Consider the following 12045-nt stretch of genomic DNA (forward strand, 5'->3'; position numbering starts at 1 on the left):
GATCAATGATCGAGCCGTTGATTCGATGATAGACGATCGAGCTGTGTTGGTCGAGGCCCTTTGCCTTCAGAGGCCGAGGCCGTCAGTTCATTGATCAATGATCGAGCCGTTTGATTCGGCGATCGACGATCGAGCCGTGTTGGTCGAGGCCCTTTTCCTTCAGAGGCCGAGGCCGTCGGTTCGATGATCGATGATCGAGCTGTTGATTCGTGATCGGTGATCGAGCCGTGTTAGTCGAGGCCTTTTGCCTTCAGAGACTGAGGTCGTCGGTTCCTGATCGAGCCGTTGATTCGACGATCGACGATCGAACCATGTTGGTCGAGGCCCTTTTGCCTTCAGAGGTCGAGGCCGTCGGTTCGACGATCGATGATCAAGCCATTGATTCAACGATCGAGCCATGTTGGTCGAGGCCTTTTGCCTTCAGAGGTCGAGGCTGTCGATTCGATGATCGGTGATCGAGTCGTTGATTCGAGATCGACGATCGAGCCAATGTTGGTCGAGACCCTTTTGCCTTCAGAGATCGAGACCATCAATTCGGTGATCGATGATCGAGCCATAGATTCGGCGATCGGCTATCGAGCTGCTTCGATCGAGGCCCTTTGCCTTCAGAGGTCGAGACTGTCGTAGATTCGATGATCGGGTTACGTTGGTCGAGGCCCATTGCCTTTAGAGGCCGAGGCCATCGTAGATACTCCGCTCCTTCGATCTCTATCAGGATCTGCGCACGAGGAGCGGAGAGAGGGGTGTAGGAGTCATACTACGATGCATCGGTCTCAGACTCCGTTGTCGGGGTGAGACCCGTCTATCGGTGGGGCCCGCTGGGTTCAGCAGGAGTCGATTTTTCTTTCGCTTCTCCTTCTGACCCATGCCTCCGGTCCGGCACCGGTCGGAAGCTCCTTCGTCTGTGCGCATGTATTTGTATGCGCGCTCTAGCAATTCGGCATACGTCCAGGGGAGGGTCTTGTCCAAGGAATAGGTGAACCGGGACCCCCTTAGTCCCCTCTTCATGGCCGAGATAGCCATGTCTTCGTTGAGGTCCCAGACCTCAAGTGTGGCCGCATTGAACCGGGCCACAAAGTGTCGTAGAGTCTCTTTTTCTCCCTGCTTGGGGGAGAAAAGACTGTCTGAGGTTCGCAGCGGCTTTCGGCTGGTGCTGAATAGGCCATGAAAGAATGTTCGAGCTGCCGAAGGAGTGGATACTTCCGAGCGGAGGCCGAAGTACCAGGCCTGGCAGCTCTGTGGAGTGTGGCCGGGGAGCCGATGCAAAGGAGGGCATTGGTTGCCCCTTGGATTGTCATAAGAGCCTTGTATGCTCTCCAGATGGTCAATTGGTCGGTGGAGCCGTCGTAAGACTCCACGTGAGGCATCTTGAACCGACTAGGGATCGATTCGTCGAGGATGAATCGGGAGAGAGGTTGGGTGGTCCGAAAGTCGACGTCGTTCATGACTTCTGTCCATCCGCCTGGAGCTGGGCAGCCGACGGTCGATTTCTTCAAACTTGCGCTCGTAGTCGTTTAACCGTCGGTGTTGAAAAACTCCAGGAGTCGATCCTCCCGATGAGTTTGAGAGTGAGGTGGACGGCGTCCGCGGCCGGCTTCTCCCTCCTCGCTCGCTCCAGCTGGGAAGGGGAGGGACGTCGAGACCGCGGGCGTCACGCCGTGGCCGCTCCCCCCTTCTCGGTGGGAGTGGTGAGACGGCTGCTCTTGAGGAGGAGATGGAAGTGGATGCGGGCGTCGGCGGCTGCTTCTGGACGGCATGGGATGCCCATCGGTTGTTCTGTCGGTGGTCGCGGCAACTGAGTCGGTTGCTGCTGGAGATTTTTTGACCGCATCCATCAGAACGGTCATTTACCGCACGATCACCGTGATCTGCGCCTCCGTGGTCACCACCGGGTGTGGAGAGCTGGGCTCCCCATGGAGGGTGAAGGAGAGGGCTCTTCCCGGTGGGAAGAGTGCCTCGCCGACCCGATAGCTCTCGATCGTTGAGCTCTGATTTTCATCATCTCGAGAGGTCTCTGAAGCTCTAGGGAGCTTGCTATCTTACCTCTATCGAGCATGACCCCTACCTGGCACGTCAAATCTATTGCGGCCATCCCCCGTAGCCTGATCATCGATCGTCGACTGACGGCCCTCGACCTCTGAAGGCAAAAGGGCCTCGACCAACATGGGTCGATCGTCGACGTCGAATCAACGGCTCGATCACCGATCGTCGAAACCGACGACCTCAGCCTCTGAAGGCAAAAGGGCCTCGACCAACATGCTCGATCGTCGATCGTCGAATCAATGGCTCGATCATCGATCGCCCGATCCGACAGCCTCAGCCTCTGAAGGCAAAGGGCTCGACCAACATGGCTCGATCGTCGATCGCCGAATCAATGGCTCGATCAATCGATCGTCGAACCGACGGCCTCGACCTCTGAAGGCAAAAGGGCCTCGACCAACATGGCTCGATCGTCGATTGTCGAATCAAGGCTCGATCACCGATCGTCGAATCGACGGCCTCGGCCTCTGAAGGCAAAAGACCTCGATCAACATGGCTCGATCGTCGAATCAACGGCTCGATCACCGATCGCCAAACCGATAGCCTCGGCCTCTGAAGGCAAAAGGGCCTCGACAACGTAGCCCGATCGCCGATCGCGAACCAATAGCTCGATCGCGACCAACGTGGCTCGATCGTCGATCGTCGAATCCACGGCTCGATCGTCAATCGTCGAATCGATGGCCTATGCCTCTAGGGCAAAAAGCCTCGACCAACCGGGCTGGCTAACTTGCCGACTTAGCTTCGACTAAGAGCGGCAAAACGCCAAGACGATCGCAGTTCGACTTGCGACATACCGACTTGGTCACGACCGGTCGAAGGATATTCGGCTTGCCACGTTTATCATACTCCTGATGTGCATGCCGACTAAGGGCCAGACATGGATATTCGACTTGCCATCGTTATCCTATCCGAATACGTCGGACATTACTCGACTATCAGTACGTCGGATGCTACTCGACTATCAGACTCTACGGGATGATCGTGTCATGCTACGTTCAGAGGTTGGCCGACCTCCGACCCGACGTGCACGCTCGACCTACAGTCAGGACGACCAACATCGATCGTTCATTGATGCGATCGCCAGAGTCGGGGCAAGACATGACGGAAAACCACTCCTTTCGTCCGAAGCCGTTGCCCACGTGTTCACGCGAGCCAACACGACATCGGACTCAAGAGTGGGGGGGGGCAACTGTTGGGATATATCGACTGACCCCTATACGCTGACTTACCCTCGGACCGGTCTGACCGACGATCGACGGACGACTCCGACGGACGACCCGACGAACGACCGACGGACGACCGACGGACGACTCCGACCGAGACACGACCGTCCGACCGACTCCGACTGCACTGATCGATGACTGCCGACAGTAGCTGCCGACATTATCCGACTGAAGGAGTGTCGGCCAGGCAGACCCATTCTATTCCCGACCAGTCGAGCGACAGAGCCCAAATCCCCGACTCACTGTCGGGGGCGGCAGCCGACGTCCGACCTCAGCAAGGCATTAAATCGACCGACGGTGTCTCCGGGTCATCACCCGACGTCCCGACAGCCGAATACCGACATATTGGTCGGCCAACACGCCCAAAGGCCGTACGATCGCTATTGGCTGTTGTCTTGTCAAGGACATGCTGTGCAGTCGCCTTGGAGCATTGTCCTGCCGGGACATGGATTCGTTCTGACAACCCGCGGTGATTTGACAGCCCACGGCGATTTGACAGCCCACGACGATTTGACAATTCTTCAGTTGTCTGCACCATTAATGACGGGACCACGCCGCAGTCTACTATAAAAAAGGTAAGGCAACAGTCTTGGTAAGCTCTCTTTGACGCTCCCTCCAGCTCCCAAGAGCCCTCTCGAGTTGAGCCTCTGATTTTCCGCTGTTGCCTAGTCTCTCTCTGACTTGACCGTCAGAGGGTCCCCGTCGGAAGCATCTCCAGTCTGTGAGGACTTCTCTTGTAGGTGTGCGACCTCGGCAATCGGGCGATGGGGGATTGGCCGCAACAACCTGCTTTAGATGACTTGAGCCCACGGATAGTCTTGATGAAGTTACTTGCATCATCATTCGAAAGCTTGACACCAGATTTACGAGCCCAATCAGTAATCTGATGTGGTTCAAACGAGTGAAGCAGCAGGTCTTGAGATGTCGGAGGAACGGAGACCCTCTTGCCCTTGCCAGACATCTCAATAACAGGTGCAGAGGCAGCCGGGGTGTCATCAAGATTCTTCTTCTTCCGGAAAGACAGGAGTTTAGCAGTAGCCACTCTTACACCCTGGAGAGCTTTAACCCGTTGTCCTTTGAGAATGCTAACAGACGCAATTTCAGACGTGATCGGAGCAGGAGGCAGGGGCGCCTCAACCACCTCGACCGACGCAGCACCATATACCTGTGAGACGTCGAGGAGCATTGTTTCTGAGGAGAAAGTGGGGTCACTGGGGCCTTTAGACCCTACATCCAAGCGAACCTGAGACAGGAAGGGAGGGTGCGACCCAAAAGAAATGCCAGCACACGGACCTGGAAGGGACCACCTGCGTCCTGTGAAAGCCACGATGGACGAGCGAAAGGTGGTGACATCTGAAGAGACCAGGTGTTTAAGCCCCGTACAATTAATGGTCGCTGATCGGTTCCCCAGCAAGGATAGAAACCTCGGCTCTGAGGCTAAAAGGGTCAGATCGATGAGATGCAGAAGAGTAGGGGATCTGATCCAAGGCGGAGACTCGGAGATTGCCAGGCAGTTGGAGGGATCAGAATTTGAATTCAAAAAATTTGCTTCCCTCAAATGGCAAGGATCTGAACCTCCTGGAGTTGGTGTCATTTCCCGCATACCCCCGCCGTCAGGAGAGACAGGAGGCATTAATGGCGATGACTCGGACCGGTTGACTCGGCTCGACTCGCCCCTCTCCCAGCAATGGACCTGGCGGGTGACTCAGGATCAGGTAGGGCAAGGGTCTTCTCTCCGGCGACCGGCAGCGTTGCAAGGGCCGGAGAGGCTTGAGTGCTCCGGACGACATCACCCAATACAAGGGCATCGGCATCAGCTGCACCTCCACTGTTCCCCCCAAGGAAGGCGAGGAGTTCTCCCCACAATCTGTCGCACCTGTTCGAAGGTGAAGCCCAAAATCCGGGGATATGTCATTGAGGAAAAGTTGATCTTCATAATCTTGCACGAAGGGGAGGTCCGAGGAAGGGGGCATCCCACGAGTAAATTCAAGGATTTCTACCTCCACCGTGTCGACCAAATCACCGCAGAAAACTTCGATGAACTCTGGAATATCATGCAATCTCTCCACAAAAATGGAGATGGAGAAAGTTTCTTGATCAAATCCAGAGAGGGAGGCAGGCAGGATGCACTCCAAGATGCCAAATCCCGCCGTTAAGCGGTGGAGAGAGTCAGCATTTCATAAAAAGGGGGAGGAGATTTTTAAGTTTCAGCGAAGCTCGAATGGAGAGGCGCACATCTTTTCCCCCATCTTTGATAGACCAGGGTCGCACTGAGAAGGTGAAGTGCCTGGCCTATATTTCCCCCCTAAGAAAGGCTGCTAGCACCTCCTGTCTGTTAGGTAACGTAACCAGGAACCGATGGGGGCCATACTTCCTGATTTCCCAGTCAAAACCACAGAGAATAGTGTTTGAAGCCCGTAAAAGGTCCTCCCAGATATTTCTCCGAAGTCAAAGGTTTTCACCTCCACAATCCCCTTGCACAGTGCCTTATTGAAGCACCTACGGGCTTCCCCTCCCAAGGGAGGAAGGAACGGCAGAAGGACCATCCTGCCAGCAACTGCCATTGACAAAAGCTTTCGTGCCTCTCTCTGAGTCAGACTCCTCCGGCAGCTTCTAGCTTGATGGCCAAACCAAAGGCATTTGAAGCACTTGATGGGGTTTCGACCAATCACTCTTGAGATGCCCTGCATCTCCACACTTGAAGCACCTACCCTTTTTAAAGCCGTGGATCCGAGAGTTAGGCCGGCGACCGGGTAACTGCAGCACTTGGTAGATGGGTGTCCTTAAGGCGGCCATCAAGGTTTCCACGCCCGTTTTCAACCACTTTCCTGCTCACCTTTCTTGTCCTAGGCCGGCCATTCAAGACAACAAAGGCGTAGGACGGCTTGTAGCCAGATTCCAGTGGGGGGTGCCTGGAGCCATTAAGACCTTTTGGAGGGCCTTGGGCAGGGAAAGCAGGTTGGTGCCCAAGAGGGATTGCATTTGCTCCAGAAGCCACCCGCGCAAGAGTGACTCCCGCCGCCGATCAAATCGCTTGAAGGAGACCCGGGCACTTCCCTCACGAAGTTCCTTCCACAAGGGCCATCAAGGAGCTTTGCTATCTTCTCCATTTTCCATCGAAGATTCCTCAGCTCCTCTCTCAGCTCCACTCTTAGCTCATCTCTCACGCCCGCCATCGAAAGATGAGCCCTTGGTGATATAATGGAACCCTTTGGTGGAGTGAGATTTCAGAATCTGCAATTCCTTTCCCTCGCAGAAAGGGAAATCTGTATATAATTCAGTACTTCATGAGGTGGTTTGAGATAGATGACAAAAAAATATTTGTCACGTCTTCGATCCGAGATCGTGAATCGAGAGTCATGGCAACCATCGCATATTCATAAAATTTTTTTTCTATAAGCATACAAGGTATTTCATCATGATATCTTACACATAAAGTTAAATAATTTTTTAATTTTTAATAATCAAATCTTGGTTCAAATAACAAATCAAAAACTCAGTGTCCAAAAGGAAAATAATTATCTGACAAAGTCAACACTTAAAATAAAAGTCTTAAATCAATTCTAAAAAAATTCTAAATCAAATGAGCTAACTCCATCTCTAATCGCTCTCCCAACCGGAATCCCGCATCATGCTAATTTTCTGGATCTGTAAAGAAAAACATAAAACTCATCATGAGCTAAATAGCCCAGTAAGCAATGTATACCTTTAACTGAATGAATCAGGCAATAATACTATACATATCGATTTACTGATAATAACAAAATCAATATGTAATTTCATGAAATCATAATCATACTATCAATCATATATAAAATTCAATTCATCATAATTTCATATTATGCTTATCATCTTAAATTCATCAATTTCTTAAGTTCTTCTTACCAACCATGACTATGACCATATTTTCTCTGTGGCAGGATCATAATACCGCGTATCTGCTTGCGGTGGGCTGCGAATCATCGGGCAGCCAAGTCCTTTGGAACCGCTGGTCTCACTGACGGTTTGTCGCTGGTCTCTCTGGCGACATGTCGCTGGTCTCGCTGGCGACATAAATCCTCAGGACAATCAATTGCCAACGTATATGCCCCCATTGGCGGGGTCCTTTACATAGTCAGATTGTCAATTCATATTATCTTCCAATTCATATATTATTTTCAATAATAATATAAATAAATGATATTCGAGTCAAATCAATCATATCATTCATTATGATCATACATCATCATAATAATTTTACAACAAATAACTTCATAAAAAATTTTCACAATTAATTTCAATCATAAATAATTTCAATAATTATTTTTAATAAATATTTTCAATCACAAGCATGCCATGAATTTATTTAATTCAGAATTTATAATTTATCAGATAAATTCAATAAAAGTAAATACTACTTACCTCAAAAGAAAATCCAAACTAAAAATTTTAGAAATCTTGAAAATCCTTCTCTGGATCTGATACGTTAAATATCATATTTTGATCAAAATTTTATCGAATTAAAAAAAATTAAAATTTATTAAAATCCAATGTCCCCACATGGATCAATTTGACGACAGTATCCAGGATTTTCAGACTAATCCATGGAAACTCTCTTATATTTTTTTAATTAATAATAATAATAATAATAATAATTTTTTTTTAATTCCATAAATTCTAAAAATCTAAGAGAGAGAGAGCAGAGAGAGAAAGTTTCTCTCTCCCTTTTCTTTTTCTCTCTCTTTTTTTTTTCTTCTTTTCTCTTTTTCTTCTTTTTTTCTTTTTTTTTTTTTTTCTCGGGCTTCTTCCTGGCCGAAATAGGGGACCGGTGGGTCCCCTCCTTTGCCCGACCGTTCAGGCCATGGCCGTCACGGTGGAGGCCGACGGCAGAGGGGGGCCACTCTTCTGGGTTCGGAGAGGCAAGGCCGGTGGTCAGTTGTGATCGTCGGCGTCGGAAAATCCAAGGGAAGAAGAGACCAAAATAGGGGTCTCTTCTCCGACCAAAAATCGACGACACCTGTCGCCGGCAGTCACGCACAGAGGCACGGGAAGAAGGAGAAAGAAGAGAGGAAGAGAAGGAGAACTTACTTTGGCCTCCGATGACCCCACCGACGAGCAATCACGACGAGAATGAACAAATCTCCATGGCTCCAATTCGAAAAATTAGGGAGGAAGAGAGGGGAAGAGGACCGATGATCGGCTTCTAAGGAAAGGGAGGGTCCTTTTATAGAGAGCCCTAGGACTCTGGGAGGTCCTAGGACTCCGATCACCAAGGTCTCATCGGAGAAGAAGACTCCTATCGGGAGTCTTCTTCTCGATTTCCCCTGTTTTCATTTTTTTTTTTTTGGGCTTGGGTCTTGCTAGATGGGCTTGGGCTATGGGCTATAACATTCTTTACCTCTAAACAAATTTTGTCCTCGAAATTTTTCATACCTGTGGTCTCGAAGAGCTGGGGATATTTTTACTTCATTTCTTCCTCTAGTTTCCAAATAGCTTCTCTTTCTGAATGTTGACTCCACTACACCTTGACATAAGGAATGTTGCGACGTCTCAGCACTTGTTCTTTACGGTCCACGATCCGTAAGGATGTTCTTCATATGATAGATCTTTTCTAGTTTGCAATGGTTCAAGTTCCATGATGTGACTTGGATCTGGTAAATATTTCTTTAACATAAAACATGAAAAATATTATGTACTCCTGCAAGTGAAGGTGGTAAGGCAAGTCTATAAGCCACCTCACCAATTCTTTTCAAAATCTCAAACGGACCCACATATCTAGGATTCAATTTGCCACGAATGCCAAATCTTGAGATTCCTTTTGAAGGAGATACTTTGAGAAATACATGGTCACCAATTTGAAATTCTAATTTCTGTCTCCTGTTATCTACATAACTTTTCTGTCTGCTTTGTGCTGCCCGAAGTCGTTCTTTAATTAATTGAATCTTCTCGACTACTTGTTGAACAAGTTCGGGACCCAATATTCTTCGCTCACCAACATCATCCCAGTGAATCGATGATCGACATTTTCTACCATATAATGCTTCATAAGGTGCCATACCAATGCTGGCCTGATAACTGTTATTGTAAGCGAACTCAATCAAAGGTAGATGCTCATCCCATAAACTTTTCATATCCAAAATACAAGTTCTCAACATATCTTCTAAGATCTGAATAGTTCTCTCTGACTGACCATCAGTCTGTGGATGGAAAGCTGTACTGAAGTTCAATTTTATTCTTAATGCCTTGTGTAAGCTCTTCCAAAACTGAGATACAAATCTGGTGTCTCGATCCGATACGATGGTCACTGAAATTTCATGTAGCCTTACAATTTCTTTCATATATAATTTTACTAGTCTTTCCAAAGTAAATCCAACTCTAATTGGTAGAAAGTGTGCAGACTTTGTCAATCGGTCCACAATCACCCAGGCTGCATCATTTTTACTTGGAGTCTTCGGTAGTCCAGTTACAAAATTCATAGTGATATGTTCCCACTTCATACTGAAATATCAAGAGGTTGAAGTAGTCCCACAGGTCTCCGATGTTCAGCTTTTACTTGTTGACACATCAAATATTGAGCCACGAATTGAGCGATCTCTCTCTTCATATTATTCCACCAGTACATTTCCTTTAAGTCTCTATATATCTTAGTACCTCCCGGATGAACTGTATAACTGATCTGATGTGCTTCCTGAAGTATTTCATACTTGAGTACTAAATCATTGGGTACGCAAATTTTATTTTTGAACCTCAACGAACCATCATCATGTATCTTGAATTCAGATTCAACACCAGCTTCCACTGAATTCCTTATTTTCATTAGTTGTGGATCATCATTCTGGGCAACTGTAATTCTTTCAATGAGTGTTGGCTGAACCCTCATGTTGGCTAATCGTACTGTTGAATCATATATTCGGATGTCTAATTCCAGTTTTCTTATATCCTCCAATAATTGGCTTCGCTGTGTGATTAAAACCATCAAATTTTCTATGGATTTTCTACTAAGGGCATCAGCAACGACATTAGCTTTTCGGGATGATAATGAATTGTTAAATCATAATCTTTTAATAGTTCTAACCACCTTCTCTATCTCATGTTTAATTTCTTCTGCATAAAAATATACTTCAAACTCTTATGATCAGTAAACACTTCACACTGCGCACCATATAAGTGATGTCTCCAAATTTTAGGGCAAAAATCACTGCAGCTAATTCCAAATCATGTGTCGGATAATTCTGTTCATATGGTTTCAATTGTCTTGAGGCTAGGCCACTACCTTACTATGTTGCATCAATACACAGCCTAGTCCCTTTTTAGATGCATCACTATATATTGTGAATCCTTCATCTCCTGTTGGTATAGTAAGGATAGGGGCTGAAACTAATCGTTGTTTTAAATCTTGAAAACTCTGTTCACAATCTTCGATCTACTCGAATTTAACCTCTTTTTGAGTAAGATGAGTCAAAGGTGCAGCTATACGGGAGAATCCTTCTACGAATCGTCTGTAATATCCTGTCATTCCCAGAAAGCTTCGAATCTCGAAAATATTTGTAGGTCTGTTCCACTGCATCACAGCTTTCACTTTTGTAAGATCCACAAAAATTCTATCTTTAGACACGATGTGTCCTAAAAAGACTATTTGGTATAAAGCTTTTCTTTCCTCAATATTTGTAGTACACACCGTAAATGTTCTTCATGCTCCAATTTGCTCTTTGAATATATCAAGATATCGTCAATAAATACGACAACAAACTTATCAAGATAGGATCTGAATATTCTGTTCATTAAATCCATAAAGGCCACTGGAGCATTGGTTAACCCAAATGGCATCACTAGAAATTCATAATATTCATAACGAGTTCTAAATGCAGTCTTTGGTATGTCCTCTGTTTTGATTTTTAACTGATGATATCCTGAACGAAAATCAATTTTAGAAAAGACTTATGCACCTTGCAGCTGATCAAATAAATCATCGATTCGAAGTAGAGGATACTTATTTCTGATAGTGTTTTTATTCAACTGTCTATAGTCGATACAAAGCCTCATACTACCATCTTTCTTCTTCACAAATAAGACTGGAGCTCCCCAAGGAGATACACTAGGCCTTATAAAACCTTTATCCAACAAATTCTGTAATTGATCTTTTAACTCCTTTAACTCCATAGGGGCCATTCTGTAAGGAGCTTTATAAATCAGACCAGTATTGGGTGCCAACTCAATGATAAATTCAATTTCTCTGTCTGGTGGTAGTCTGGTTAAATCATCAATGAATACATCCGAAAATTCATTTACAATAGGAATATCCTGTAACTTCAATTCATCATGTTCTTTATTCTTTATTGATACTAGGTAACCTCTACATCCCTTTCTTAGCATCTGTCTAGCTTGCACAAATAAAATAATACGTGGAGGAGTGATTCCTGTACTTTCATCAAAACTGAATGTCAATTCTTTCGGTATATGAAAGTTCACTCTCTTTCCATAACAATCCACAGAGGTATGATAAGTAGCAAGCCAATCCATTCCTAAATGACATCGAAATCATGCATATCTAGGACCACCAAATCTGTCGGTAATTCTCTTTCTCCTATTCTGATACTACATGACTTGCACACACTTTCAGTACTCAAAATACCATCTACTGGTGTCTCAACATATAATTTGTTTTCATAGGTTCACATACTATATCATGTTGTCTAATAAAAGTAGTGGATATAAAGGAGTGTGTAGCACCAGAATCAAACAAAACTGAAGTGGGAATATCAGATATAGGAATGATACCTGTCACCATAGCATTAGAGGCCTG

This window comes from Elaeis guineensis, chromosome 1 (genome assembly GCF_000442705.2).
Source record: "Elaeis guineensis isolate ETL-2024a chromosome 1, EG11, whole genome shotgun sequence".
Lineage (NCBI taxonomy): Eukaryota > Viridiplantae > Streptophyta > Magnoliopsida > Arecales > Arecaceae > Elaeis > Elaeis guineensis.